This window comes from Homarus americanus, unplaced genomic scaffold, assembly GCF_018991925.1.
Source record: "Homarus americanus isolate GMGI-L3 unplaced genomic scaffold, GMGI_Hamer_2.0 scaffold50281, whole genome shotgun sequence".
NCBI classification, from domain to species: Eukaryota; Metazoa; Arthropoda; class Malacostraca; order Decapoda; family Nephropidae; genus Homarus; species Homarus americanus.
Window position 1 is genome coordinate 4,098,610 of NW_024742338.1, and position 8,281 is coordinate 4,106,890.

Consider the following 8,281-nt stretch of genomic DNA (forward strand, 5'->3'; position numbering starts at 1 on the left):
TAAGAGAAATATCAATAATATTAGGTTTTTTAACACTTACATTAGTAGAAAAAGATGGCTGGGCACACGGGGAGGGCGGTTGGTTCCGAGGCAGAGGGCAGATTATTGGCCCTCACCTGTATCACTTGTATCAATTGTATCACTATCCACCACAGAGGCTTGCAGGGCCTCTTTGTCAAACTCCCCAAAGTCCATATAAGTCCATATTCTCACCATAATTATCACTATCACTGACTTGGGCCGGCTGTGGTGGGTGGCGGGTGAAGAACTGGTAATGTTTTGATGACTGGGCGACCTTGTGCGCACCATGTTCGCGCAGCTTACACAACATGGCGGATGGCGGGAGGTTTGGATCCAAAAATGGCGCGGCTCGCCAGCCGCTCTCCGCTGGTAGACGCCTCAGCCCCCGTTCTTTCAGGCGTCTCATTACTGCACGTCACCGACCGCACCTCCGGCACGAAGTTCCTCGTCGACACAGGTTCATCGGTCAGCATCATCCCTCCCTCACTACAAGACACGTCAAAGCAACCCTCTTATGACCTGTTCGCTGCCAACGGTACCCCCATCGCCTCCTACGGTGTACGCACCCTTGCCTTAGACCTCGGTCTGCCCAAGACTCTGCGTTGGTTATTCGTGATCACAGACGTGTCTCAACCCATCCTTGGTTTCGCCTTCCTCACCTTCCACAAGCTCGGCGTAGACGTAGACCCTCCTCCCATCATAGAACCTGCTCCTGTCATGGACCCTCCTCCTGACGTCGCCCCTGACCCGGTCATCCCAGCTAGAGACCATGAGGATGCAGCCCCTGCAGCGACAGGAGCACAACAACCATTGCTTGTACAACCTCCTTTAATCCCAAACCCTCTTTCTCCCCCTGATTCTCCCACAGGATCTGTGTCACTAGACGGAGTTGTCACCCGCAGTGGCCGAGTCGTACGTACACCTGCCCGGTATGTGTCATGTGTGGGACGCAACCCGGACAACATCCAGCCTCCCGCCGCGCCGGGAGGGGAGGGGGAGTATTGTAGTGGATCCTCTCCCCTACAACTCCCAACTGAGCTGCGGCCACGCGCCTACCAGCCAATCAGCGTACAGCCAGCTACGCCGAGAGACTAGGTCTATGCAGTGGTACGTTGGGGTACGATTGCCGACCTAGTCTCGACCTTCAACTTCCAGCTCAGGATCAGAGAGTTTTACACCTTACACGTCCTCTCCCGTGATTGGCCCTCACGCTACGAGCGCCTCAAATCCTGAGGTTTCTAAATCACATAAATACGACCCCGGCTGGCTGGGGAGGGGATTGTACACTCGGCTACCGGACCAGCAACATCTCTCCACAGCTCCTCACCACCCAGCTTCTCAGAAAGCTCCTCACCCTACAGGACCTCTGAGCAAGTTACTCCTCACCTAGTAACTCCTAAGCACTGCACTGCACTGTACAACAATATATATACAGAAAGTGCATTGTGAGTTTCTAATCTACCTCATTCCTGAGAGTAAGATATCTACATGTACGTACGTTTGTGTGCCCATACAAAGAGAAAATAGACAACTAAAGAGAATTGACAACTGGCCACTTACAGTACCCTACAATATTACCTAATTTTGCCAAGTAGATTATCATAGAAAACGGGAAATTTGTATCATAAAAAATGGGAAATATCTACTTTCCGGGAAAGTTGGTTATCTACTTTCCCGAAAAGTAGATAGATTTTCTACTTTTCAGGAAAGTAGATTATCGACTTTTCGGGGAAGTAGATTTTCGAATTTTGGGGGAAATATTACCAAATTTTGCGAAGTAGATTATCATAGAAAACGGGAAATTTTTATCATAAAAAACGGGAAATATCTACTTTCCGGGAAAGTTGGTTATCTACTTTCCCGAAAAGTAGACAGATTTTCTACTTTTCGGGAAAGTAGATTATCGAAAGTAGATTTTCGAATTTTGGGGGAAATATTACCTAATTTTGCGAAGTAGATTATCATAGAAAACGGGAAATTTGTATCATAAAAAATGGGAAATATCTACTTTCCGGGAAAGTTGGTTATCTACTTTCCCGAAAAGTAGATAGATTTTCTACTTTTCGGGAAAGTAGATTATCGACTTTTCGGGGAAGTAGATTTTCGAATTTTGGGGGAAATATTACCTAATTTTGCGAAGTAGATTATCATAGAAAACGGGAAATTTGTATCATAAAAAATGGGAAATATCTACTTTCCGGGAAAGTTGGTTATCTACTTTCCCGAAAAGTAGATAGATTTTCTACTTTTCGGGAAAGTAGATTATCGACTTTTCGGGGAAGTAGATTTTCGAATTTTGGGGGAAATATTACCTAATTTTGCGAAGTAGATTATCATAGAAAACGGGAAATTTGTATCATAAAAAATGGGAAATATCTACTTTCCGGGAAAGTTGGTTATCTACTTTCCCGAAAAGTAGATAGATTTTCTACTTTTCGGGAAAGTAGATTATCGACTTTTCGAAGTAGATTTTCGAATTTTGGGGAAATATTACCTAATTTTGCGAAGTAGATTATCATAGAAAACGGAAATTTGTATCATAAAAAATGGGAAATATCTACTTTCCGGGAAAGTTGGTTATCTACTTTCCCGAAAAGTAGATAGATTTTCTACTTTTCGGGAAAGTAGATTATCGACTTTTCGGGGAAGTAGATTTTCGAATTTTGGGGGAAATATTACCTAATTTTGCGAAGTAGATTATCATAGAAAACGGGAAATTTGTATCATAAAAACGGGAAATATCTACTTTCCGGGAAAGTTGGTTATCTACTTTCCCGAAAAGTAGATAGATTTTCTACTTTTCGGGAAAGTAGATTATCGACTTTTCGGGGAAGTAGATTTTCGAATTTTGGGGGAAATATTACCTAATTTTGCGAAGTAGATTATCATAGAAAACGGGAAATTTGTATCATAAAAAATGGGAAATATCTACTTTCCGGGAAAGTTGGTTATCTACTTTCCCCAGAAAAAGTAGATTATCCACTTTTCGGGGAAGTTTTTCGAATTTTGGGGGAAATATTACTTAATTTTGCGAAGTAGATTATCATAGAAAACGGGAAATTTGTATCATAAAAAATGGGAAATATCTACTTTCCGGGAAAGTTGGTTATCTACTTTCCCGAAAAGTAGATCGATTTTTCTACTTTTCAGGAAAGTAGATTATCGACTTTTCGGGGAAGTAGATTTTCGAATTTTGGGGGAAATATTACCAAATTTTGCGAAGTAGATTATCATAGAAAACGGGAAATTTTTATCATAAAAAACGGGAAATATCTACTTTCCGGGAAAGTTGGTTATCTACTTTCCCGAAAAGTAGATTTTTCTACTTTTAGGAAAAGTAGATTATTGACTTTTCGGGGAAGTAGATTTTATACTTTTTGTTAAATATTACCTAATTTTGCGAAGTAGATTATCATAGAAAACAGGAAATTTGTATCATAAAAAATGGGAAATATCTACTTTCCGGGAAAGTTGGTTATCTACTTTCCCGAAAAGTAGATAAATTTTCTACTTTTCGGGAAAGTAGATTATCGACTTTTCGGGGAAGTATATTTTCGAATTTTAGGGGAAATATTACCTAATTTTGCGAAGTAGATTATCATAGAAAACGGGAAATTTGTATCATAAAAATGAAATATCTACTTTCAGAAGGATTGGTTATCTACTTTTTCGAAAAAAGCTCAGAACTGAACCCTCTACTTTTCGGGAAAGTAGATGATCCACTTTTTGAGTAGATTTTCGAATTTTGGAAATATTACCTAATTTTGCGAAGTAGACCCATCATAAAACGGAAATTTGTATCATAAAAAATGGGAAATATCTACTTTCCGAGAAAGTTGGTTATCTACTTTTCCGAAAAGTAGATTTTTCTACTTTTCGGGAAAGTAGATTATCGACTTTTCGAGGAAGTAGATTATCGACTTTTTGGGAAATATTACCTAATTTTGCGAAGTAGATTATCATAGAAAACGGGAAATTTGTATCATAAAAAATGGGAAATATCTACTTTCCGGGAAAGTTGGTTATCTACTTTCCCGAAAAGTAGATAGATTTTCTACTTTTCGGAAAGTAGATTATCGACTTTTCGGGAAGTATATTTTCGAATTTTACGGGAAATATTACCTAATTTTGCGAAGTAGATTATCATAGAAAACGGGAAATTTGTATCATAAAAAATGGGAAATATCTACTTTCCGGGAAAGTTGGTTATCTACTTTCCCGAAAAGTAGACAGATTTTCTACTTTTCGGGAAAGTAGATTATCCACTTTTCGGGGAAGTAGATTTTCGAATTTTGGGGGAAATATTACTTAATTTTGCGAAGTAGATTATCATAGAAAACGGGAAATTTGTATCATAAAAAATGGGAAATATCTACTTTCCGGGAAAGTTGGTTATCTACTTTCCCGAAAAGTAGATCGATTTTTCTACTTTTCAGGAAAGTAGATTATCGACTTTTCGGGGAAGTAGATTTTCGAATTTTGGGGGAAATATTACCAAATTTTGCGAAGTAGATTATCATAGAAAACGGGAAATTTTTATCATAAAAAACGGGAAATATCTACTTTCCGGGAAAGTTGGTTTTCTACTTTCCCGAAAAGTAGATTTTTCTACTTTTAGGAAAAGTAGATTATTGACTTTTCGGGGAAGTAGATTTTATACTTTTTGTTAAATATTACCTAATTTTGCGAAGTAGATTATCATAGAAAACAGGAAATTTGTATCATAGAAAATGGGAAATAATCTACTTTCCGGGAAAGTAGATTATCGACTTTTCGGGGAAGTAGACTATTGACTTTTTGGGAATTATAACCTAATTTTGCCAAGTAGAATATCATAGAAAACGGGAAATTTGTATCATAGAAAATGGGAAATAATCTACTTTCAGGGAAAGTTGGTTATGTACTCTACCGAAAAGTAGATTTTTCTACTTTTATTATTTTTTTGTTTTATTGTCATTGAGTACCTTGTGTTTATATTATGAATTATTTTGCTTCATATTGATTTAAACTGATTGTGTTAGTTATTACTTTCACTTTGTAGCTGTATATCCATTTTCGCTTCCAGCTAATTGTAAGCTCACTTTTTGGGGGGAGGTGTCATGTGCTTGTAACGCATGTCGTGTGGTATCTGTTCACTCCACACAAGCTATTAATAACTTGTTATTTTTACTATTATCTTATTGTTGTTCTTAGTTACTTAGGTTAATTGTATATCTATGTATGTCATTAATATGCATCATTTGTGTTACTCTGTTAAGTCAAACCAAGAGTAGTATTAATTAGTTAAAAGACTATTTGGCAACTGTCCTGGGTCACGTGAGCTAAGACGCTCCTCACTCATTATTATATCTGAAGATTAGTCGCCTTAGATTATACAGCATCAGATTAGGCACCCCAGCTTACTACAGTACATCGGAAGATCAGGTACCACAATTTGTTACACCTGAAGATTAGGCACCCCAGCTGTATTATGAGAATGCATCTATCTTGTTAAGTCCTCGTTTCCATCACCTTAACCCAATTAAACTTTATTGTAGTATCTTTAGTTTTATTTACTTAGGTTTATTTAGATTAATTACTCAGTTTGCTTAGGATGTTACTGGACAGGTGTAGACCAGTAGGCCCTCTATATCCAGACCTCCATACAACTCTGACGAATAATGGATATTTCTCTGACCTGTAGCTTTCAGAACTATTTCGTAATCATACACGACATCTTGGTCTTCCCAGTATTCGTCCAGTCTTCGCTTGAACGACTTATAATTGTTGGAGCCTCGACTACTATGTTGGTTACACTGTCCTATAGGTCCGTGATCCGCTGAGTAAAGAAATATTGCCTTAAAATGGTCCTTACGTCTGTGTTTCTGTAGCTTGTGTGAGGGTCTCCGTGTGGCCGAGTGTGGCTTCTATGCCTCTTATCACCTTGAACACCTTGGCCGTATCCTCTCTTACTCTGCGATACACCAGCTTTTTTATGGGTTGTTCAGAGCCTTCAGCCCCAAGACCATCTTCGTGGCTCGGTGTTGAAAAATGATCCACTGTTATTGTCTTTCTGAGGAGACATTAAACTGCATTGGTATATTGCTGATGGGGTCGAACTACTTACCACCTTCAGTAACCATCTCCGGGTCAATGCAGTAAGTAAACAAACGACCTCCTCACCTAACCCCATCATCTGGTTTGCCTTAATCTTGTCGCTTACTTGTAGGTCAAAGCTAAATCTCTAGTCCACTGTGATTCCCGAGTCTTTTATCAGTTTCTGCTGAGCTCAAGACGTGATCTATCTCAGCATCTCTGGAAGTTTTCATTATACTCTGAGGATCTTTCTGCTTGGTTACGAGTCTACTCGTTATCTTAATACTATGTGAAGTGAGATGCTATGTTTTTACACGTATATACAGAGTTATTGAAAGAGAATGCCCATATTTTAAAAGATAATATACTAAGATGTAAGTATTCTTTCTCGATGATCGTGTGAGATTCAAAAGTTCATTTATTCAAGACCAATATTGACGATGGTGTAACAAGGCCAAGAAACACAGGGAAAACAAAAACAACAATAACAACAATAACAAAGAAGACAAATTATGTGGATATAGAAAGCAACAATAACAACAAAGAAAATAGATTAAAAATTTGATTTCGAATTAGTAAAAGCAATGACACACACACACACACACACACACACACACACACACACACACACACACACACACACACACACACACACACACACACACACACACACACACACACACACACACACACACACACACACACACACACACACACACACACACACACACACACACACACACACACACACACACACACACACACACACACACACACACACACACACACACACACACACACACACACACACACACACACACACACACACACACACACACACACACACACACACACACACACACACACACACACACACACACACACACACACACACACACACACACACACACACACACACACACACACACACACACACACACACACACACACACACACACACACACACACACACACACACACACACACACACACACACACACACACACACACACACACACACACACACACACACACACACACACACACACACACACACACACACACACACACACACACACACACACACACACACACACACACACACACACACACACACACACACACACACACACACACACACACACACACACACACACACACACACACACACACACACACACACACACACACACACACACACACACACACACACACACACACACACACACACACACACACACACACACACACACACACGTAGCTCTTGTTTCACATCTTACATATTCTGAAACTAAATCAAAATTTTAAGTATTTGCTGCTTCAAATAAATGCCTCTTCCTTCTATGCTCCCCCCCTTACAACTCCTCTTTTGATCCTCCCTACATCCTCTCCCTCACCCCTCTGACCCATTCTCCCTCCCTCCTCCTAACTCATCCCCCTCCCATCCCTACAACCCATCTCCCTCCTCACCCCTCCCACCCACTCTCCCTCCCCTTCCTACAACTCATCCCCTTCCTTACCCATCCTTACCCATCCTCACCCTACGACCCACCTTTCCACCCCCCAAAAAAATCTGTCCAGAAAAACAAATTTCACTCCGGAAATTGGATTCTTGACCAGGAAATTCTATCCCGTCTGACTTTTTTTTTTCTCATTTTATTTGGATTCTTGGCGGCCTCTCAGATGTCAGGACAATCATTTTCAATAAAGAAAGAGTCACGCGGCCACATTCTCCCGCCTCTGAGCCTTTGATGCCATTTTATAGATATTTTTTGTTATTTCATCTCAACCTATACGTAAAGACTGTGTGTTTATCGTAATTTCTCGCCTTTTTTATCATTTATTATATCTATTGTTTATATTTGTCTATTTATGCGTTCGCGTCTCTCTCTCTCTCTTTCTAGTTATCTTGTTTTTCTTCTTCCTGTCTCCTTTACTATGGTTGTTGGTTCTATATTAAGTGAGTATTTTGACACACACACACACACACACACACCCACACACACACACAGGGACGTATTTCCTATTAAAGCAGAGAGACAGTGTAACTCCTCAGGGAAATCAAGGGGGGGGGGGGAGGTGGGGAAAACCCCCTGAAAAATGGGGAAAAAATTAAAACGAAAATTAAACCACAGCCAATAATATTTTTTTCCCTTTCAGATGGATTGGCGAATGAACCCAAGCG